The following is a 26,221-nucleotide window of genomic DNA, read 5'->3' as shown; positions in this document are numbered from 1 at the left end:
GGGGGTAGCGTACCGGGAATACAGAAGCTTCACCGGCTTAGCAACTTGTCCGAACCTCGTTCTAAATTGGGATTTTACACTATACAGAAAAGAAGTCGTACGAAGTACACCCTTCTTCATGATTTAGAAGACTCAGAGAGGAGATGGGTTTCGGCACAGTTTATACACAGTTCACGTAATATCAAAGCGGTAAAAGCAGCATTTAGCACATTAGGCTCAAACATGTAAAAATCAGATAAAACCAAATATAACAATTTATATGAGCTCGAATTTCTAACCCTGAACCACTGGTTCTGGGTTAAGTCCCCAGCAGAGTCGCCAGAGCTGTCACACCTCCTTTTTCCGCCCCCGCGAGAGTACAAAGGGAGTTTTTTCCAATTAAAGGACAGTCGAAACGGGATTTGTTTATTTATTTCAGAGTCGCCACTTGGGAGATTTAGGGTGTCCCAAGTCACCTATTTTAATCCCGAACCGAGGAAAAATGACTCTGTATTACAGTCCGCGAACCAGAAATCCGGATAAGGAATTCTGTTAACCCGGGAGAAGGTGTTAGGCATTCCCGAGTTCCGTGGTTCTAGCACGGTCGCTCAACTGTTATATTTGGCTTGATTATCTGATTTTATACAAATATGGACTCATGTGCAAGTTTTATCTTTTTACCGCTTTCATTATTATATTTTTTAAAGAATGTGAACATCGTTTAAAAACATGTCTTTGGATTGGGACACATAAAATGCATCCACGATCCGGAACGTATTTTTATTCAATGTTTTGGGATTTGGATTTGGGTCGCATAAATGCATACCCGTGTTTAAGAATGTATTATTATTATATCGCGCCTAAAGCAATTAGCGATTTATTACTTTGGGGTAGAGCCGTGAAATTTGCTAAAACGACTCCTCCTTAATTCTAAGCAATTAAATGTACATTTATTGAGGGCCCCGCAATCTATACATTTTATTAAGCGAGGCTCATCTCATTTATTTTCCTAAATGAATAAATCTTAAAGCGACTACATTTTGCTATTTAAAATTAGTCTCTAAAATGAATAAAGAAAATCCTAATTAATTAGGTTTTTTTTATTATTATTATTTAAGAAAACATGACACGCTAATTGCTTGATTCATACAAATATTGATGAAAAAGGGATTTTATTCTTAATTTCGAAAATTATAAATTAAATAAAAATTCAACAACTAATATTCAAAATAAACAAATATAGCTAGATTAAAACTTAGCATTGTTATTTTTTTTAAAAATATTATTGAGATTAATTATTCACAATCATTTGAAACTAAATTTAACCATAATTACTAAAGCTTATTAGAAAGTTTATTAGACTTAAACGTTCTTCTAATCTTGATTAAGCTCAAGTCATGCCTTAATGCCTAATTTACGATGTTTAATTTAAATTCGTGTCTTAGCTAAATTTAGCTACTTGTTCATGATCAACCTATAATTCTTGAAGCCTTCATAACTAGTGAATTAACCTATTTTGCCGAACCGATTTATTACAGACTAACTTATGATATTATTTTCTTATTCCAATTATTATTTAGTAATTCATGAAATAGCTTAAATACAATCAACAAAAGGAACAAAGAAAAAAAACGAAATTAAAACTTCAAATTTTCATTCTTCATATGTATTCACGCTTCATATTTCGGATTACAATAACCAGCTTTTCAGTTGTGTACCTGATATTGGAAGCAAAAGAAAATGAATATGAGAATCAGCAGCAGCAGTAAAATCAGTACAACACAGCAACAATAGCCCAGCAACAGTAACAACCCAGTAACGGACCGGTAGAGTAGTAATCCAAAAAAACAAAAGCTTCCAGCTTTGATGAAACAACAATTAATTCTGATTTCAAACAACAAAAGAAAGCAGAATATTTTTTTTAGTTTTTTTTATTTGAAAGCTTAAATATTTTTTCGGAATTTTCTATCTCTTAAATGTTCAGCCCTTTTCTCTCTCTTATTTTCAGATTTGTTTCTCTCTCCCGTTTTTTTCCTGTCTGTGTATTTCTCTTGTCCTCCCTTTTTATTCTGATTTCAAGACTTCTTATAACCCCTCTCATAAAATCTTTCCATTAATTAAAATCAACCCATTTTCTCTACCAAACCCATTATCTTCCCACTCATTCTCATTACATTAAATAACATATCACACCACCCCATTTCATTTTGTCCCCCATGCTTTATTTAAAATAATGCAAGATTCCCCTTTAAATTAAATCTTGTCCCCCCTTTATATTAAATAATCATATCACAACCCACCCCATTTCATTTTGTCCCCCATGCTTCAAATAAACAATTACAAAATGTACAATTCCTAAACTACCCCTTCCGACCTTACTGAAATTACCAAACTACCCCTGAACGTATTACAAATTTACCAAACTACCCATCAGCTATAACACATCAATTAATCAAACTTAACCAAAATATAGACAATATGATCAATTTCTAACAATGTTCAAACAACAATATGAACACGGATGAACATCATAACAACAATATCACATGAACATGATTTTAACAACATTTCAACAACAAATCACATGAACACAAATTGAACAACCAAGAACAACTAAAATTTGATTGAACAATATTTTAGCAACAAACAATCCTATTTTCGGATTCAACAACAACAACAAACAAAGTATGAAGATTTCTAAATTCAATCATATTGAACTTAAAATCAACTCTAACAACATTACAACAAACAATTCTTATATTAAACTTTAAACAAGATTATGAGAACAATTCAAGCAATAATTATAAATGGTAAACAAGAAATCAAACTATACAAAATTCGGATTCAAGATCATCCAAACAAAGTATGAACATGAATGAATCTATTTTAAGACAACAAACATGACGGATTAAACGATTAAAATAATATATTCCTTTAATACAACTAAATTCTTTAAACAAATAACAAGATCGACGAAGAAACAATTATGAACTTAAACTTGAACTTAACAATATTAACAATTTCTAACAATACATAAACACATGAAACAAATTGAAGAAATAGTTGATTAAATTTCAATTTGAATCTAACAAACATCAAACTAACAAATACTTACTTAAACAATAATACAAACATGAAATAAACATGAAAACAACTAATTAAACTTCTATTTTGAAATCTGAAAATTAATTTTAACAAAGCACATGAACATGAACAAACTAGAAAAATAATTTCAACGATGAACAACGAACAAAACAAGAATTGAATTCTTTAACGATTTTGGATCCGGAAAATATCAAACAAAAATATGGACAAAAATAAAACTCAAAAACAACTAACCGGAGATGAATCAACGACGAACTTTGATTGTAAACAAATCTGTCCGAGAACGAATCTCGCACCAAGATAACTTGACGTCGAAGACGACTACGAACGGACGACCAAAGAAGGTGGTCGTTTGGCATCGTTTAAAACGAAGAATGGCAGCCCGCCACAAGCAGAAGACAGCAGCAGCAACACTGCTGGAGCAGCAGCACAAAACAGTGGCAGCAGCGGTGTCGGAGAAGATGCAACGGCAGCCATGGGAGCTCGAGTTCGAGCTCGATGAAGCTCGTCCATGGCTGGACGCGGCGGGCAGCAGTTGTGGTGGTTTGTTTGGACGACACAGCAGCAACATGAAGGATGAAAAACGCAGCAGCAGCAGTGTTGGAGAAGAAGAAAACGCAACAGCAGGAGGAGAAGCAACTACGGGCAACAATGGTGGCGTAGAAGTTGCTCGACGAACTTGAAAAACGCAGCCATGGCAGCGAGGGGATGTCGTGGGGGTGAGAGTGGTTGTGTTGTGTGTGTGTTGACGTGAGGGGGGCAGGGGTGTGAGGGGGGAAGGTCTGCCATGGGAGGAAGGGATGTGAGCTTGAGGAAGAAGAATAAGATAGGAGAGGGGGGGGGGCGGATGGTTTAGATTTTTAGGGTTTTCTTCTCTTATTTTTTTTTGTTTTGTTTTTGTTTTGTAAAAATGAAAGACAAATGGGGTTTGAGTCTTTTGGGTTATGGACTGGGTCGACCCAGTTCGAAATGGACTGGGTCGTAGGGAAGATTGGGCCAATTTTTGGGCCTGTGGCTTGAAATTGAAGAAGAGGCCTAATTCCGACTTTCTTTATATTTTTGCTTTCTTTTCTTCTTTTATTTCTCTAAAACTAAATTATAAAAATACTTAAACTATTATTAAGAATTAAATTAAGTTATAAAAGCGCAAATTAACTCCCAATAACAATTAACGCACAATTAAGTATTAATTAAGCATAAAATTGTATATTTGGACATTAAATGCTAAAAATGCAAACGATGCTTATTTTTGTAATTTTTTAATTTTTGTAAAACAAATTTAATTACTAACAACTATATAATTAAATCCTACATGCAAAATGCGACATATTTTTGTATTTTTTATTAATTTATCAAATAAACACGCACAGACAAATACAAATAATATCACAAAATATCACAAAATTGCACACCAAAGAAAAATCATTTTATTTTTGGATTTTTTGGGAGTAATTCTTATATAGGGCAAAAATCACGTGCTTACAACGATGATTCATTATTAATCGCGTCGAAAATTTTGCCTAACCATGTCAATGTCCTTTTCTATCACGATATACTAAATGCCTCAAATGTGACAACATTAGAAAATCAAGAGAAATAAAAATCAGATAAGCTGTACACATTGAGGAAGGTATATATAGAATATGCATCCAATTTCAATTAGAGAGGATTAGAAAATGTAATAAACTTGACTCAAGTAATGTCCATGTAATCTGACTGAGCTTATGATTTCATGTGATAGGACAGTGGAGGCCCTGTTCTAGTTTAACAGATCATTAGCGCAATAGGATTGTTCCTGAAGCTGTTTACTTCACATTAAGAAAATCTAACTAATAGGTAAAGAAGAGGTACCTGAAAATCTAATCATCTGTTAGTGCAAGAAAATATGAAGAAATGTCATCGACGAAGCTTCCCTTAAGGTTGAACATTCTGAGGAGTTTCTTTCTATATTCTGATACAACATGTATAGCAACAACATACACTAAAGAATAAGACAAAAATTCATTACAAGCTTCTGTAGAAGATATTGGCTTCTTATTGGCTACTGATGCGATATTTGAGAATGTTGCGCAAGGACAAAACAGAGTCTTCACCGCTCGGCAGGCAACGGATTGACCAAACTTCACCGGAGGAACTCGAATCTCATCGACAAACTCGAACTAAGCTCAACCTCAATCGAACACCAAAATTGAAACCAAGAACTCAGAATCGCAAAGAGGAAACATGAGACATGTTTTGTTTTGCTTAAGATCAATCCAATTAACTTTTAAAACAAAAACTATTTACATGTATATGTTATAAGAAATTAGATAAAACAAATAAAAACTTTCAAGTCCTAGCCTACCTTTTTAATTTCTGTCTGTTTTGTATCCCTCTTCTTAGTGTGGGTGAGTGTTTATCGGCTGATTGGTTTTGTTTTCAGTTGAGGGAAACGACTGGTTAGAGTTGATGAAGCTTAGGTCGTTGGTTCGTTTTTAGGTGAAGAAGAAAGGGGTGCTCAAAGTTAAGAAGAAGATGAAGTTCAGGGGGTCCTCCTTTTGGTTCTGCGACTCTCTCTCTTAGGTATTAGGATCTCTAGGGCTACTAATATAAGAGGGGAATGGGTAAATGGACTTGGATTTAGGAAATTGGGTTGGACCATGTCTTTTGGGTTTAAATTTAGGCTAAGAAGACTAAATAATAAAAGATATCTATAAAGTGTAAAAACCACTCTTAATTAAAATAAACTAATAAAAAACTAAATACTAAAAGTGAAACTAATTTTTGTATTTTCAAATGTTATAATAAAGTAATAAGTTGGAAGAATAGGCTAAAGCCACGGTGAAATTAAAATACTATAAATATAAATATACTAATTGACTTTAAACTAAAGATAAAAATATTTTTGTAATTTTTATTTTTTGTGATAAAATAAAGTAAAAGAGTCAAACTAGTTAAACTAACTATATTAGACCTAAACTAAATATTTAAATGCTAAAATATGTAAAATCTTGGGGAGGGTCAAAAATTACATATCTACACGAAGACATAGTTTTTGTTATGGCCCGCAGTATTACGTCGATGTTATGTTCTGCAGTAATATATTACGATAATGTTTCCCTCTACAGTAATATATTACGATGATATTATGCCTTGCAGTATTACATTACGATGATGTTTCACAGTATTAAGTTACGACAGTAGTGCACCCATCAGTATTACATTACGGTGATGTCATGCTTCGTAGTATTAAGTTACGACGGTATAGCACCCTGTAGTATTGTACGTTGAATTTGTCGTAAGGAAAAGATTATTTAGGGATTATAAGGATTATAAGTGATAAGTAAATTAGTGAAGGTAAGAGGGTAAGTAAAATCGAAGAAAGCGAATTTTGTCGAAGTTTGGCATTTTGAAATAAAACACGGCCCGAGCTAAAATACCAGGTATTTATGGACTAGTGTCATACAAGGTAGTACATGACCATGCTAGTAAGGTGTACAAGGTATGTTAAAATAGAGTAGTATTTAATTAAGTTGAGATAATTTTTAAATTATACGGGTTATTGGTTAATTACCGGGTAACGAAACATTACCTAGTTAACTAATAAGTGGGTAAAGATTAATAATCTTCACCCATCCTTCTACGTGGCATAAAGCCATAATGGCAAGGAAATGACTCTTGGTCACTTTTGCCAAATGGCTACTAACCAACATATGACTTGAATTTAGTCTTATCAAAAGAGACTTGTGAGCATTTATCTAGGAAATTAGGTAATCAATTCATTAAACCAAAATTGCATTCTATTTTTGCTTTAAGACCAAAGAACGTTAAGAAGCAGAATCATTTTTTGTCCAAAAATTTCAATCCATAGCAAGATTTAGCTAGAAAATTTTAAATAAAGCAAAAGGATTCCATTCTTACTTTGAAGGGTTGGAAACTATTTTTTCTATAAGGAAAATGTTGAAGCAGAAGCATTTTGATTCAAAACAAAAGCTTCATCAGAAGCAATTTCATTCAAATTTCAAAGCACAGAAGTTTAATCCGAATTTTGGGTTCTAATTTCAATCCACGAAGGTTTCCAATGGAATATTATACGGAGTTTTTCCTATTCCAGGTATGTTAAAGTTATCCCTTCTTTCTTTTCGCATGATCCATACGATACAAACGAAATGTTCAAATGCCCAAATTCCATGAATGACTCTATATATAGAAGTATTAGAGATATTTATATTCTTGAACTTCCATGTGTCATAATATCTTATCATCTGTTCATGGGTCTCAGAAAAATATGAAAGTTGAAAATAGTTTACTTTATGATATTACTCAAAGGCAAAATGGTCTTATGACATTCCGAAAGATTTTATTAACGTACTTTTCGTGCATTGCATTCATGTATATTGACCCAGGACTAGATGGCATTATATATGCGTATATATGTATGTATATATATGTATATGGGATATGGGAAAGGTTATAGCATTATATACGCACCACCACCTGATCAGCTGGTTTACGTTGATAATTTTGCCCACAATGGCTGATATGATATGATGGGATGCTCTTAGAGGCTGATGATGTTATGAGACGTGTACCTATGCATGAAATGACATTCATACGCATATGGATGATGCTAAAAGTATTTCATGATTTACAGAGTTATTCAGACTTACAGGTTGAGTCAAGTACTCTATATTTCTCTCATGTCTGTTATGTACTTATTTATATGCCTTATATACTCGGAACTTTTTTCGTACAAACGTCCCTTTTGCCTGGGGACGCTGCTTTTCATGCCTACAGGTCCCAATAGATAGGTCGAGAGCCCTCCAAGTAGGCTATCAGCTCAGCGGAAGATGATGGTGTGCTCCATTTCCTTCGGAGTTGCTTGTTTGGCTGGTATGATTTAGACGTGTATTGTTTGGTATGGCGAGACTCTGTCCCGACCTTTATGATAGTTATGTACTCTTAAAGGCTTGCATACATATGTCTTGTACGTGAAAGATTGTACGGCCTTGTCGGCCTATATTTTGAGTTTATAAATAATCATGTTGGCCTATTAGGCCCTTATGTCACGTGTATATGATAATGTAATAAGAAAGATACATTACGTTGGTATCCGGTTGAGTAAGGTACCGAGTGCCCGTCACGGACCATCGGTTTGGTTCCTGACAAAAGTGGTATCAGAGCAGTTGTGTCCTACAGAGTCTACAAGCCGTGTCTAGTAGAGTCGTGTTTATGGGTGTGTCGTGCACCACACTTATAAGTAGGAGGCTACATGGAATTTAAGACTGTCACTCTTTCTTCATACTCTAGATTGTGTGGTAGAGCTCAGTTGTAAGAACTCAATTTCTTAAACTTTATCTTATTCGAAATACAACGATACCTGCATCCAGAAAGACGGTTGGTAAGAGATATGGCAATGGAAGAGTTGAGTCAGAGGAACTCGACTTTGCATCATGCTTATGATAAGTAAATGTGAGCTCTTCAGCAGATCATATGTATACTGAAAGGAGTAAGCTTCTTGATAAGGAGCCTTGAGTCAAGAATATCTATCCACCCTATGGAAAAAGGCAATGAGAGATTCAGAAAGGGAACGAGGTACCCAGCTAATAAAGATTATCAGTATTTACAAATTTAGGCAGAAGAATATAAGCCTTTTGAGTTACCTTCAATAATAACATAGGCACGTACAAAGGGCCACACCCATCTCATTTATGTCTCATGGAAGTTAATAGAAGTAGTATAAGAGAAGGATGAGATATTATAATCCAGTTGAGGTTAGAGTAACCCAAAGGGGTTAATGAACTGTTTGCGTCAGTTGACATTTCCGAAGGATAATGCAGATTTGCTAATAGATCTTTTTGTGAGACACCCAGATGGTGCACTCTAGAATATTACAATTAGATGTGAATACTAGCATGATCAAATTTATTTCCAGATGATAGGCACTGAAAGCCTGAAAGGGATAAATATTAACTTAGTGTGACTCTCGTCCCTAGTAGAGAGAAGACGTTGAGCATCCCGAAGAGCTTATGAATGAAGCAAGGAGCTAAAAGCAAAAGAATGTCGTGTTGAAGTTTTCACAAGAAAAGGGATATGCAGAAATTATAGCAGAGTAATGAGAAGAGAGATAAAGAAGCATTATAAATAAAGTGTGATACATGGATGATAACAGTAGAGTGTTACAGAACCTATAGTCAAATAAAGAAAGAGACAAAAGGTGATGGACCTTAAGACAACAAAAGAGTATAGGCCATACAGTCACATCCTCATTGCGAGAAATAAGTTCGTGACTCTAACGTAATTGCCAATAGAAAGAAGATAGACCCCGGAATAACAGAAATTAGTACAGGCTGGTGAGCAAAATAAATTAAACACCAATTAGGGATTTAGTGATTTGATAATAGCCGACATCACGAGAATTTCAGATTTTGTTCCGGCGATAGTAGAATGGACAACACAAGAGAATGGTTATTCAGGAAGATGCTTCCCTAAAGCAAATAATGTGAGCAATGTTAAGCTTAAGGGACTGTATGTACCAGTTACATTAAGTGTCACCCTCGTGAGTAAGAAATTTTGTTATCCTTGGTATAGAAGAATTACCGCAAGGCGAGTAAGGGTAATCGATGATGTGAGAAGATGCCAAAGATTAAGAGGTAATACATCTATAGGTAGATCATCGTAGTGCTAAATATTAGTACTCCCCTAAAGGGGGAAATATGGAGTGATGTGGCACTAAGTCAGAATTAAGTGGTTCTAGTAATTATGGAACGGTAAAGGAAGAACGTGATAAAATGAATAAGGGATAGAATTGCACTTATTCAAAACCTACAGATATGCTATGATTCCAGAATATTATGCAAGCATGATGTCAAGGGGAGGAAGTATGGGTTCCTGCCCGAGGTGTTATTGATAGATAAGGAGCCAGTGCGAGATGTAAGTTAAGATAAAAGTAATAACCCAAGGAAGATTACTCGGAATATGGATATGAGAATAGGCCAACGAATAGTTAGTAGTTGATTTAGGAAGAGCCTAGTCATTGCTAGACCAGAGGTTACAGACAAGTCAATAGATCGTGCAAGATAAACAGAGTGAACCCCAACATGGGGAATTCAGCCTCATAGAATGACGTTATAATACATGAGATATATTCATATGGGGAAGTTAAAAAGGTACCGTACGAGTGCTAGGAAATAAAAAGAATACCACTGGGAAGACAGTAAAAATATCAGTTCAGAAGCAACCCACAAGCTCCAGGGCGTAGAGGTAAGTAACTACGGATAAGTATAGGCAAGTAAGGACATCAGGAGGTTCGTCGAGTATACAATGTAATAAGCCCACAACTTTACAAGAGTCAGAGAGTCCTCCCTAAGTACTACAATGGAAGACTAGCTGTGGATATAAGGAAGAAGGCTTCAACCTAAATATAGTAACTCAAAGGAGAAATGGTCATGTAAAAACAGTCTCACAACAAAAATTGTATGCCCTCCAAAAGAAAGTGGCACCTACCGTGGCTGATGAACGGGGAGAAAGATCAAAGGTAATATTCGAGATTATATAAGTTGCACGAAAACTCTGGAATGCGTGGGAACTAAGATAAGCTAAGTATGCACACAATAATTGGGCAAAAAGACCAGGAAAAGTAATAGCTTACATTAAAGAAAGCTAAGAAGGAACGAAAGGAATTATTCGATTAGTGATCCAGAGTGGGTTACGTTATGAATGCACTTAAAGGTTCAGAGTTTTATACATGCAACATATACAACCGTAGAAAATTTCGGTATAAGTTAAAAGAAAGAATTGAGTGCAGGTCATAGACAAAGAATTTGGTTGTTAGAGGATTGTATCATGGATATACCAGAGCGTCCATGAAATGCTAAAGTAATAACTAATACCATAAGCCACAGATTGGAAAATAGCTTAAGTCTAAAAACTGATCAGAAGGAAGAAGAAAATAAAGAGTTACATCAACAAAGTAAATCAGGAGTCAGATTATTGGACCTAGAAAATTATAGACCTCATGATTGAGAATATTACAGGATCACTCTTAATATCATAGGTACAAGACAGATAGTACAACAACCATATTCTATAACGGCTCTATGATAAAGCCAGCTAGAAGAGTACTAGCCTCATCAGAAGTCAGTATGAAACTTTCATCGGAATGTGTATACACCAGAGGTGCAAGTATTTTAATAGAGCTTCAAGTTGTGGATGTGAATTATACCTATGTGGAAGGGAAATCATGAAAGAGATAGAAGGTGTGATGTGAGATTTTAAGGTAAAAAAAAACTAAAGGTGAACAACGTATGAGATACTAAGGTGCAGAAGATCGTGAATAGTCCATGCTTCGGATAGAAGGCTAGAAGCACTAGGATTCAACATCCAGGAATGATAGCAAAGTCGTCAATGGCGTACCTTCCAACCTATGGTTTCTAAGTACTGAGATATCTAGTTAAGAGAGTAGAGAAAAGTTGGAGATGATGTGATGTCTCGCTTGACGTTCCAGAATAACATAAAAAATCTATGGTGCAAGCAAGTTGAAGGAAAGTTGCGAGTAGTATAAATGGATATATATAGGTTGCAAGCTAAAGTATGGTAGAGCGACAAAGTTTTAACGAAACATGAGTAAAGATGAGGAAAGGCAAGTGAAAGATGATGAGAATGGATAAGTCCTTGGGATAAAGTCCTTGGAAACAAGAGAGATAATGGTTTCTCTAAGTTATTGAACGTTCAATATAGCCTAAATGAACTTAAAGGAGTCTAAGATTAATAGCATTTAGAAGGAATGAAATGTTGACCTAGTAATAAAATGAGGGTATACTTGTGACAGATAAAGGATGACGTTTGGGCCTTCGTTTGAATAATGATTTGAAAAAAAAAGAACAGAAGGGGAAAAGATTTTGCAAGCGGCATGAAATTAAGATACCCTCATAAGGTGAATCACATTGAGACACTATGAAATACGATTATGGGAATCACTTTGAATATTCCTTGATGTAATGTAAGCCCTAGGGAAGTATTACGTAAGAAGTTTCATGTTATCAGTGGTATATTATAGATCAATATTGAGGTGAATCAACAATGGATGGACAAAAGTCACAAAGTATGAGATGAGATTAGGCCGTCATTCTAAAGATGAGCAGTAATGAGGAAGCATTAAAGGACTTAAATTTATACATATAGAATAAGCAACGAGAGTAAGCTGGGATTTGGTAGACCTCAACGACGATAAATTAAAGGAAGAGTTATGGCAGTAAATTCATACGAATGGCTAAACGGACCTATGCAATGAGATATAGCAATATTCATGAATTCAACAAAGTACCGAGCGAAGAACTTCAGAATACCATAGATGCCCAAATGGACATCTTATCAAGCTCTACATATGAAGCCTAGAGATTGGGCACACTTACAAGGTCAAAATTGTAATGGCTGCATGATGAAAGGTAGCAACATTTACGAGATTGGAAGGATTCCGACTGCAAGTTGTGGTGTGAGAAGGAGGCCTGAGGGGGGAATGTCTTGGACTTTGGACTCATTCACAGAACAGTCGCCTAGATGGCAAGGAAAGTTCTAGATTATTCAAAAGATATAAGTTATGAAAATGATAAGTGCATCATTCAACATTCGAGGACGAATGTTCCAAAGGGAGGAATAATGTTACACCTAGCAGTATTACGTCGATGTTATGCTCTACAGTAATATATTATGATAATGTTGCCTTCTGCAGTAATATATTACGATGATGTTATGCCTTGCAGTATTACATTACGATGATGTTTTGTAGTATTAAGTTATGACAATATTGCACCCAGCAGTATTACATTACAGTGATGTCACTCTTCGCAGTATTAATTTACGACGATGTAGCACCCTGTAGTATTGTACGTTGAATTTGTCGTAAAGAAAAGATTATTTAGGGATCATAATGATTATAAGTGATAAGTAAATTCGTGAAGCTAAGAGGGTAAGTAAAATCGAAGAAAGCGAATTTTGTCGAAGTTCGGCATTTTGGGATAAAATATGGCCCGAGCTAAAATACCCGGTATTTATGGACTAGTGCCATACAAGGTACTACATGACCATGCTAGTAAAGTGTACAAAGTATGTTAAAAGAGAGTAGTATTTAATTAAGTTGAGACAATCTTTAAATTATGCGGGTAATTGGTTAATTATCGGGTAACGGAACATTACCCAGTTAACTAATAAGTGGGTAAAGATTAATAATCTTCACCTGCCCTTCCACATGGCATAAAGCCACAATGGCAAGGAAATGACTCTTGGTCACTTTTGCCAAATGGCTACTAACCAACATATGACTTGAATTTAGTCTTATCAAAAGAGACTTGTGAACATTTATCTAGGAAATTAGGTAATCAATTCATTAGACCAAAACCACATTTTGTTTTGATTTAAGACCAAAAAACGTAAAGAAGCAGAATCATTTTTCGTCCAAAAATTTCAACTCATAGCAAGATTTAGTTAGAAATTTTAAAAAAAGAAAAAGTATTCCATTCTTACTTTGAAGGGTTGGAAGCTATTTTTTCAATAAGGAAAACATTGAAGCAGAAGCATTTTGATTCAAAACAAAAGATTCATCAGAAGCAATTTCGTTCAAACTTCAAAGTGCAGAAGCTTAATTCAATTTTTAGGTTCTAAGATGTATCCACGATGGTTTCCAACGGAATATAATACGAAGTTTTTCCTACTCCGGGTATGTTAAGGTTATCCCTTCTTTCTTTTGGCATGATCCATACGATACGAACGAAACGTGCAAATGCCCAAATTCCATGTATGACTCTATACATAGAAGTATTAGAGATATCTATGTTCTTGAATTTCCATGTGTCATAATATCTTATCATATGTTCATGAGTCTCAGAAAAATACGAAAGTTAAAAAGAATTTACTTTATGATATTACTCAAAGGCAAAATGGTCTTATGACATTCCGAAAAATTTTATTAACGTACTTTTCATACATTGCATTCATTTACATTGACCCGTGACCAGATGGCGTTATATACACGTATATATGTATGTATATATATATATGCATATGGGATATGGGAAAGGTTATGGCATTATATACTCACCACCACCTGATTAGCTGGTATACATTGATGATTTTGACCACAGTGGCCAATATGATATGACGGGATGCCCTCAGAGGCTGATGATGTTATGAGACATGTACCTATGCATGACATGACATTCATACGCATATGCAAGATGCTAAATATTTCATGATTTACAGAGTTATTCAGACTTACAGGTTGAGTCAAGCACTCTATATTTTCTCATGTCTGTTAAGTACTTATTTATGTGCCTTACATACTTGGTAAATTTTTTGTACTGACGTCCCTTTTGCCTGGGGACGCTGCGTTTCATGCATACAGGTCCCGATAGACAGGTCGAGAGCCCTCCAAGTATGTTATCAGCTCAGCGGAAGATGTTGGTGCGCTCCATTTGCTTTGGAGTTGCTTGTTTGGCTGGTATGATTTAGACGTGTATTATTTGGTATGGGGGGACTCTGTCATGACCTTTTTGACAGTTATTTACTCTTAGAGGCTTATAGACATATGTCGTGTACGTGAAAGATTGTACGGCCTTGTCGGCCTATGTTTTGAGTTTATAAATAATCATGATGGCCTATTAGGCCCATGTGTCACGTGTATATAATAATGTAATAAGAAAGATACGTTATATTAGTACCCGGTTGAGTAAGGTACTGGGTGCCCGTCGTGGCCCATCAGTTTGGATCGTGACATTTTTTGACCCGACCCTTATTTAGAGAAACCAAAAACTAAAAGAAAGGAGAATGTGATCGAGCCCTGGTATTTGAGCTGCCTACATATCCTCAGCTCTATAAGAATCAGGCCACATGTAAGTGGATGAAGTGATGGCGTATACCGAGGTGGAGAGTCGAATGAAGTGCCGTCGAGATTCCGGTTCGTAGTCATGTTATTACATCAAAAATCAAAATTGAAAAGACTAACTAAGTCTATCAGCTACGAGTTACAAGATTCCTATCTATGAGTCTTCTGAAGCTTGATCTCGAGTCTTGGTTGGTTCTTCATGCAGAATCTAATTTGAATCTTGATGCTTGTTAGCTGCATGTGTTAGTTCATTCTTCAACTACTTCTTCGGATCAAGACTGGACATGCAATGCTCGTGACTGCACCCATGTCTTGAGCAGTTCACATCTTTCCTATGCTTCTGCATTTGGATTTACTTCCCTCTTTTTTCTTTATTCATTTTTTTTTGGATTGAGACTAATTCTTTTGGTTATCTCGGACTGTCGACTTGCATTTTTGAGGCGATCTTCTGTTACTTCTAACTTGAATTGACTTTTGAAATTGTCACGAGCCAAACCGATGGGCCGCGACGGACACCCGGTACCTTACTCAAATGAGTACCAACGTAACATATCTTTCTTATTACATCATCATATACACATGACATATGGACCTAATAGGCCAATATGATCCTTTATAAACTCAAAACATAAGCCGACAAGGCCGTACAATCTTTCATGTATAAGACATATGTCTACAAGCCTCTAAGAATACCTAAATGTCATAAAGGTCGAGATAGAGTCCAGCCATACCAAATAATACATTTCTAAATCATAATAACCAAATAAACAACTCCGAAGCAAATGGAGCGCACCAACATCTTCTGCTAAACTGATAGCCTACTTGAAGGGCTCTCGACCTGTCTATCGGGATCGGCGGGCATGAAATGCAGCGTCCCCAGGCAAAAGGGACGTCAGTACGAATAATGTACCGAGTTTGTAAGGCACATAAATAAATACATAAGGGATATGGAAGACATATAGAGTACAAGACTAAACCTGTAAGTCTGAATAACTTTGTAAATCATAAATTACTTTTAGCGTCATGCATATGCGTATGAATTTCATGTCATGCATAGGTACATTTTTCATAACATCATCAGCCTCTGAGGGCATCCCATCATATCATATCGGCCACTGTGGGCAAAATCATCATCGTATACCAACTGATCAGGTGGTGGCGCGTATATAACGCCATAACCTTTACCATATACATATATATATATATATATATATATATATATATATATATATATATACGCGTATATAACGCCGTTTGAATCATATTATAGCCATTGTGGGCAACATCATCATCATATACCAGCTGATCAGGTGGTGGTGCGTATATAACGCCTTAACTCTTTCCCATATCCCATATACATATATTTACATATATACACGTATATTACACCATCTGGTCATGGGTCAATGCACATGAATTCAATGCATGAAAATTACGTTAATACAATCTTTCGGAATTTCATAAGGCCATTTTACCTTTGAGTAATATCATAAAGTAAACTCTTTTCAACTTTCGTATTTTTCTGAGACCCATGAACAAATGATAAAATATTATGAAACCCGGAAATTCAAGAACATAGATATCTCCAATACTTCTATGAATAGAGTCATTCATGGAATATGTGCATTTACACGTTTTGTTCGTATCATATGGATCATGCCAAAAGAAAAAAGGGATAGCCTTAACATACCTGAGCCGATTCTCGTGAAAATCCCTCTAACACAGATGATAGAAAAGTACTCTATACTACGATATGGTGTCTTGTTAAAACTCACGGACCACAATGTCCAGATTTATCATTTCTTTCATGTCCTTTGTTAAGGAAAAGGAGTCGAATCTGTTATGTGGATGAATGGTGACTTGATAAGCTCACTTTGACAAATCCAAATAAAACAAATCAACACGCTGTGGATCGAGAACATGGCCATCAGCAAAGCAAAACAGTTTCGTTGAAGCTGCAACTTTGCCAAAAGAATCATGGATAATTTTCAACATTTTCATTATATGTCGAATTAGCTGGGAAGTTGATGTAATAAAACTCCAACGTCAATGTCTTGTGTTGGAATTGAAATTCTATAATTGGAATTGGATTGTACTCTTCAGTTCCCAACTCCAAGGTCTTGAAAATATTAAAAGGGAAATGGCTTATTAGGTTGCCACCTATTAAAAAGGACTGTGAGTCATAAAATATGACTAAGAATCATATGATATATGTAGTGTCTTGCTGCCACGTTACTACACTTTAACCTTATCCAAATATTTATCCACTTATTAGTTAACCAAGTAATGTTTCGTTACTCGGTAATTAATCAATTACCCACAAAATTAAAAATTATTCTCACTTACTTAAAATATTACTCACTCTTTACATACATTATACACCTTACTATTATGGTTATGTGGTACCTTGTATGGTACTAGTCTATAAATATCGGGTATCTTAGATCGGGCCGTATTTTACCCCTACATGCCAAACTTCGACAAATTTGTTTTCTTCGATATTATTTACCTTCTTACCTTCACGAATTTACTCATCACTTATAATCCTTATAATCCCCAAATAATCTTTTCCTTGGACTTATGTCAATTACCTTATGACAAATTCAACGTACATTACTGCAGGGTGCAACATCGTCGTAACTTATTACTGTGAAGCATAACATCACTGTAATGTAATACTGCTGGGTACAACACTGTTGTAACTTAATACTGCAGGACATAACACCATCGTAATATATTACTGTAGAGGGTAACATCATCGTAATATATTATTGCAGAGCATAATATTGTCGTAAAATAATACTGCCGAACGTAATATCGATGTAATATTGTGGGGCGTAACATCATTCCCCCTTTTGGAACATTCATCCTCCAATGTTGCCTGATGCTTTTATCATTTTCGTAACTTAAGCTCTTGTGAATACCTTAATACTCTTCTTTCCATTTAAGCAGTTGCTCTGTGAATAAATCCAAAGTCTAGGGTATTTCCCCCTTTAGTCTTTTTGCTCATATCATGACTTATGGTCGAAATCTTCCTAATCTTGCAACTTATGTTACCTCTTGTCATGCAGCCTGTATGACCCCGGCTTTATAGGTGCACTTATGAGATTCATCTTTCCTTTTTCCTTTTATCTTTTAGTCAATCTCTAGGCCTTACTTTGTATATACAAGGCTTAATAGGATACCTCTCTGGGCCTCTATAGGTATACTGAAGTCCTTTGCTCTGTACTTTGTAGAAATTACGAATATGACCATATCTTATTTCATAGATCTGGTTAAGCATTCACATGACTTTACTGCATTTACATGGGTTATACTATACCATAATTTTTGCTTCAATCTACCTTTACTGAGGTATGCTTACCAAGTTCCCAGTTACTTTTGTTGCCTAACCTTTAGGTATAAATCTCAGTTCTTCAATGCCCCTTCATTACCGTTCGACTTAAGAATCATGGCCTAGCCTCATGTCATACTTTGTAACTTATATCTGACCATTGTTGATTCGCCTCAATGTTGATCTACAATCTTTCATTGATAACTTCAAACTTCTTACGTAATACATTGCCACTAGGGATTACATTGCATCGAAGAATATTTGAAGTATTTTCCATAATCGTATTTCATTGTATCGCGGTGTGATTCACCTTATAGGGCTATTCTAACTTTGTACCGCCAGGGAAATCTTTTCTCCTTTTTTTTCTTTTCAAATCATTATTCAAACGAAGGCCCAAAGGTCATCTTGTATCTATCACAATTACACCCTCATTTTATTACCAAGTCAGCATTTCATTCCTTCTAAATGCCATTAATCTTAGACTCCTTTGAGTTCATTAAGGCTATAGTGAGCTTTGTGTAACATAGAGAAACAGTCTGCTCTTCTTGTTTTCATAGGCTTAATCCTAAAGACTTATCTATTCTTGTCACCCTTTTCACTTGCCTTTCCTCATCCTTACTCATGTTTCCTTAAAACTTTATCGCTCTACCATACTTTAGCTTGCGACCTATACATATCTATTTATAAATTTTCCTTCAACTTGTTTGCACCATAGATTTTCTTATGTTATTCTGGAACTTCAAGCGAGACATCACATCGTCTCCAACTTTTCTCTATTCTCTTAACTAGATCTCTCAGCACTTAGAAACCATAGGCTAGAAGACATGCACCCGATGATGCCGCTATCATTCCCAGTTATTGGATCCCCATGTTTATAGCCTTCTATCCGAAGTAAGGACTATTCACAATCTTTTGCCTTTAAGTATCTCGTACGTTGTGCACCTTTACCTTACTTACCTTAAAATCTCGCATCATATCTTCTATCTCTTTCCTAACCTCCCTTCCACCTAGGTGTAATTCACGTCCATAATTTGAAGCTTTATTATAATACTCGCACCTCTAGAGCATACACAATCTGGTGGGAGCTTCGTACTAACTTCTTATGAGGCTGGTACTTCTTTTAACTGGCTTCCTTGTAGAGTCATTATAGATTATGGTGATTGTGTTATTTATCTTGAACATCTAATATTAAGAGTGATTCTATCATGTTCTCAAGCAAAACTTCTATAATTTTTCTGGGTCCAATAATCAGACTCCTGATTTACTTAGGTGATGTAATTCTTTAGTTTCCTCTTCCTTCTGACCAGCCTTTACGTAGGCTTAAGCTGTCTTCCGATCTATGGCTCATGGTATCAGTTATTACCTTAGCTTTTCATGGGCGTTATGGAATATCCATGATACAATCTTTTAGCAATTCAATCTTTTGTCTATGCCCTGAGCTCAATTCTTTCTTTTAACTTATACCGGAGTCTTCTATGGCTGTATGATTGTCAACAAATATGCTGCCTGTATAATGCTCCAAAATCTTGAGTGTACCCATAACGTACTAACTCTGGATCATTGATCAAATAATTCTTTCATTCAATCTTAGCTTATCTTAGTTCCCACACTTGCCAGAGTTTTCATACAACTCATATGATCTCGAATATTACTTTTAATTCTTACTTCCCATTCATTAGCCACGGTAGGTGCCACCTTCATTTGGAATGCTTACAATGTTGTTGCAAGATTGTTGTTACACGACCATTTTCTCTTTAGGTCGTTGTGCTTAGGTTGAAGCCTTCTTTCCTATCTCCTCATTTAGTCTTCCGTTGTAGTACTTAGGGAGAACCCTTGACTCTCGTAAAGCTGTGAGCTTATTAAGGACCTTTTTGATGTCCTTACTTGCCTATAATCATCCGTAGTTGCTTACTTCCATGCCCTTGTGCTTGTATGGTTGCTTCTGAACTGATATTTTGACTGCCTTCCCAGTGGCACTTTCTTCTATCCCTGTAACACTCATACCGTATCTTTAACTACCCTGACTCTTGATTGAATATATCTCAAGTATTATAATGATATTCTTCAAGGCTGAACTCTCCATGTTGGGTTTTACTATGTTTATCTTACACGATCTGATGACTTGTCTGTAACCTCCTGTTTAGCCATAACTGGTATCTTCCTAACCAATTACTAACTACTTGTTGGACCATTCTCATATCAATATTCCTCGTAATCTTTCTTGGGTTATTTCCTTTGTCTTAACATACGTCTCACACTAGCTCCTTATTTATTAATAACAGCTCGGGCAGGAACCTTTACTTCCTCTCCTTGACGTCGTGCACAATATTCTTCAATCGTAGCGTATTTGTAAGATTTGGATAAGTGCCATATCATTCCTCTTTCATTTATCGCATTCTTCCTTTACCATTCTATAGTCACTAGAACCACTTAATTCTGACTTAATGCCACATCACTCCATATTCCCCCCTTTAGGGGTGTATTAAGAGCTGAAGCCACGAGGATCTACCTATAGATATTTTACCTCTTCATCTTTGGCGTCATTTCTCAACTTCAATGATCCTTACTTGCCTTGACAAATCCCCTTACTCGCGAGGGTGACACTTAATGTAACTGGTACATACAGTCCCTTAAGCTTAACTTTGCTAACATTGCATGCTTTAGGGAAGCGTCTTCCTGAATGACCATTCTCTGAATTTCTCATGAACCTTATTCTGTTGTCCATCCTATTATTGCCGGTATGCGATCTAAAATTCTCATGATGCTGACTATTACCAAATTACTCAGTCCCTAATTCATATTTAGTTTATCTTATTCACCAGCCCATACTAATTTCTATTACTCTGGGGTCTAACTTTTCCTCTTGGTAATCGCGCTAAAGTTGCAAACTTATTTCTTGAAATAAGGATATGATTGTATGGCCTATACTCTTTTGTTGTCCTAAGGCCTATCACCCCTCGTCTTTTCCTTCATTTGACTATAGATTTTGTAATATTATCATCTTTTGATTTACCATTGTCATCCATGTACCACATCTTACTCATAATGCTTCATTAACTCTTTTCTTATTTCTCGCTAACATTTATGCCTATTACTTTATTATGAAAACTCGAACAAGACATTCCTTTGCTTTTAGCTTTCCTTTGCTCCATCCAGTGGCTCTTCAAGTTGCTTAACATTTTTTCTTTACTAGGGACACGAGCCACACTAAGGTAATATGTATCCCTTCAAGGCTTATAGTGCATGTCTTTGTAGTACACATATCTGGCTGCACTATTTTAGAGTGCACTATCTAGGTGTCTCATAAAGAAATCTATTAGCATATTTGCAATATCCTTTGGAAATGTCAACTAACACAATCAATTCATCCATCATATCTTCTTATACTACTTTTGTTAACCCCCATAGGGCATATCTGGAAGGGGTGCGACCAATTGTATATACCTCGGTTACTATTAAATATAACTCAAAAAGCTTATGTCCCTCTGCCTCAATTATAAGCATTGTTAACCTTCATCAACTAGGTATCTCGTACCCTTTTTGCACCTTGCTTTTTTTACTTGCTGAAACTTGTACTTATCCTTTTAATCTCTCATTGTCCTTTACCATAAAGATGGATAGGCATTCTTGCCTTGAGGCTTCTTATCAGGAAGCTTACACCTTTCAGTACATCCATGATCTGCTAAAGACCTCATTTACTTATCGTAGACATCATACAAAAATCCGATTCCGCTGACTCAGCTCTTCCACAACTATCTCTCTTTCCAACCTTCTTTCCTGATGTAGGAATAGTCTTATTACGAATAAAACAGATTTTCAGAATTTGAATTTTTATAAGTGAGCTCTACCACACGATCTAGAGTAAGAAGAAAGAGTGACAATCCTAAATGCCCTGTAGCCTCCTTCTTATAAGTGTGGTGCACGACACACCCATAAACAAGACTCTACTAGACACGGCTTGTAGACTTCCTAAGACATAACTGCTCTGATACCACTTTTGTCACGACCCAAACCGATGGGCCGCGACGGGTACCCTACTCAACCGAGTACCAACGCAACATATCTTTCTTATTACATCATCATATACATATGACATATGGGCCTAATAGGCCAACATGATCCTTTATAAACTCAAAACATAGGCCGACAAGGCTGTACAATCTTTCACATACAAGACATATGTCTACAAGCCTCTAAGAATACGTAAATGTCATAAAGGTTGGAATAGAGTCCCTCCATACCAAACAATACATGTCTAAATCATACTAACCAAACGAGCAACTCCAAAGCAAATGGAGCGCACCAACATCTTCTGCTGAACTGATAGCCTACTTTGAGGGCTCTCGACCTGTCTATCGGGACTTGCGGGCATGAAACACAGCGTCCCCGGGTAAAAGGGATGCCAGTACAAATAATGTACCAAGTATGTAAGGCACATAAATAAATACATAAGGGACATGGAAGACATATAGAGTACATGACTCAACCTGTAAGTCTGAATAACTTTGAAAATCATAAATTACTTTTAGCATCATGCATATGCGTATGAATGTCATGTCGTGCATATGCATACTTGGATCATGCCAAAAGAAAAAAAAGGATAGCCTTAATATACCTGAGCCGATTCTCGTGACAATCCCTCTAACACAAATGATAGGAAAGTACTCTATACTGCGATATGGTGTCTTGTTGAAACTCACAGACCACAATTTCCAAATTTATCATTTCTTTCATGTCCTTTGTTAAGGAAAAGGAGTCGAATCCGTTATGTGGATGAATGGTAACTTGATAAGCTCTCTTTGACAAATCCAAGTAAAACAAATCAATACGCTGTGGATCGAGAACATGTCCATCATCAAAGGAAAACAGTTTCATTGAAGCTGCATCTTTGCCAAAAGAATCATGGATAATTTTCAATATTTTCATTATATGTCGAATTAGCTGGGAAGTTGATGTAACAAAAATCCAATCAGTGTCTTGTGTTGGAATTGAAATTCTATAATTGGAATTGGAATTGTACTCTTCAATTCCCAACTTTAAGGTCTTGAAAATATTAAAAGGGAAATGGCTTGTTAGGTTGCCACCTATTAAAAAGGACTATGAGTCATAAATTATGACTAAGAATCATATGATTTGTGTAGTGGCTTGCTGCCACGTTACTACACTTTAACCTTATCTAAAAATTTATCCACTTATTAGTTAAACGGGTAATGTTTCGTTACCCGGTAATTAATCAATTACCCATAAAATTAAAAATTATTTCCACTTACTTAAAATATTACTCACTTTTCACATACATTATAAACCTTACTATTATGGTCATATGGTACCTTGTATGGTAATAGTCCATAAATACCGGGTATCTTAGCTCGGGCCGTATTTTACCCCTACATGCCAAACTTCGACAAATTTGTTTTCTTCGATATTACTTACCCTCTTACCTTCACGAATTTACTCATCACTTATAATCCTTATAATCCCCAAATAATCTTTTCCTTGGACTGATGTCAATTACCTTACGACAAATTCAACGTACATTACTGCAGGGTGCAACATCGTCGTAACTTATTACTGCGAAGCGTAACAACGCCGTAATGTAATACTGCTGGGTACAACACTGTCGTAACTTAATATTGCAAGACGTGACACCATTGTAATAAATTACTACAGAGGGTAACATCATCGTAATATATTACTTTAGAGCATAACATTGTCGTAATATAATACTACCGAACGTAATATCAACGTAATATTGCGGGGCGTAACAGAAATGACTTCCCTCGTTCTCCAGGTGGGCGCCTGATGTTACAGCAAAACTAAAGAAACTTTTCTGCCCCAGTTTGCACTAGGAAGATTTGTGAGTTGTTAGTAGACCTATGAATCACCTATGCTATTGATGAAGGATGCAGTTGAAGACTCAACCAGGATGTGCTTCTCCTGTGAGTAAAACCAAGAAAATTTCGACTAGCAAATACGTTTACTAAAAAACCTGAATGACCCAGACTAGGATGTGCGTCTCCTAGATCTAAGATTGAGCTTGCAGAAAACTATAAACTAAGCTTGACTAAAGTAAAAACTAACCCTATTCTCCAGGCGGAATCCCTGATTTCAAGAAAACTAAAGATTAATAACTTATGAAAACTAAAAATTGACCCTTCTTTTTTCAAATCCAGACTTCCCTTTTTTAAAAATATTATCCTAGGAGAAAATTCATAAGACTAAGTCTCTTTACTTCTTCTTTTTTTTGGTAGCTTTGGAGAAAGATTCATCAGAATAATATTTCTATCCTAGGAGAAAATTCATCAGTCTAGGTTTTCTATCTTAGGAGAAATTTCATCAGACTAAGATTTCTATTGGAAGGAAAATACATCCGACTAAGATGCATACCCTAGGTAAAAAAATGTAAAGAGCGATGTCATGATTTTATGCACACTAGCAAGACAAATAAAGGCAAAGATTTAAGAAACTTCCCTTTGTCGGTTCTTCTCTTCTTCTCTTTTTCTCCTCTTTTTTTTGTTTTTTTTTTTGTTTTTTTTTTGTTTTTTTTTGTTTTTTTTTGAACCACTTTCCTTGCAATGCTTTGTTCCTGTTTTACATAAAGAAAAATTTATCAATTTTGAAAATGGTGGTCGGTTTGTGGCCTTGAGTCTTGTGAAGCTAGGCTGTGTGCACATTTGCTTTCAGAAAATTAACTGTATTGGTAATTGGCTGCACTGATGGGAGACTTTATTGTTTCTTTCAAGGGGCCTTTAATTTCTGTATCAATCTTAATTTTTCGCTCTCAATGCCATTGGTGTTTTGTGGCTCAATCAGCCTTACAACAACTGGAGATCTTTGCTTAGGTGACCTTTTCTGATATCTTGATGGCTTCCTACTTTTGAGCAATTTGTATGTCAGAGAGAATCACAAGTTATCTTTGTTTGCACCAAGTTGGCTGACAAGAGTCTTTTGGGGGAGCCTTTGCATGAATCTTCAAGGCATGTTGACAGTAACAACTGAGTGTGCTGGCCAAATTTACTTTATGCAACTGAAAAGCTGGTAGCAGATTTTGAAATCTTTTCTTGTTTGTTTTGACAATGAGCGACTCAGAGTGAAGGACACAATGATGCAAAGAAACAAGTATTAACAAGAAATGCCCCTATCGGAAGGACAAAAGGAAGAGTTTTTGTTCCTTTTTTCTTTTATTTTCTTTTTTTTCCTCTTTTTTTCCAATAACTAGCCTTAATGATCATGACATGTATTTTGGATTCAACGGTCTGATCTATCAGACTAATCTAATCTTTCCTTTTACCATTCGTATGACCATTGAAGTCTGGATTGTTTGTACCGATCATTTACATCGACTTCATGACTCACTTTCGGCTAGTGGTGCCCCGGGGGGTTTTCATTAACAAGTCTCTCTCATTTATTGATTTCTGCCTACAATCGTCTTATAGTGCCCGTGAAGGTTTTCACTAGTAAGACTCTCTCAGTTTCTTTTATTTTTTTCTTTTTCTTTCTTGTGCGAGCATCTTGAGAGTGTTCTATGTCGCGTGACAACCGTTGCTCATTGCATGCTTCTCTTGGCATTCTTGAAGGCATATCGCGAGGTCTTTATTTGGAAGGACTTTGGATAGGGTTGGAAAGAAAGGACGTCTTGAAGGCTAAAAATAAACTCAAAGTAAAGGGGGTTGTAGACTTACAACTCTTGGAATTGACTCTTTCAAAAGTGAAATATAATTTTTTCCCCAGTTTCAGCTATTGGGGATTTTTTTGGATTTTTTTTTCTTTTTATTTTTTGGAATTCTTAGTTGGTTGGACTGAACCATGAGGCTGCCTACGTATCCTTTTTTTAAGGAATCAGGTCGAACGTAATTCAAACATCTGAGCTAACTATTTTTCATCTTTCTTTCTCTTTCTTTATCCTTTTTTTGTCTTTTTTTTTCAAGTTGCCCCAGCTTCTGTTT

This window comes from Nicotiana sylvestris, chromosome 11 (assembly GCF_000393655.2).
Source record: "Nicotiana sylvestris chromosome 11, ASM39365v2, whole genome shotgun sequence".
In the NCBI taxonomy this organism is placed as follows: Eukaryota; Viridiplantae; Streptophyta; class Magnoliopsida; order Solanales; family Solanaceae; genus Nicotiana; species Nicotiana sylvestris.
This window is presented reverse-complemented; position numbering follows the sequence as displayed.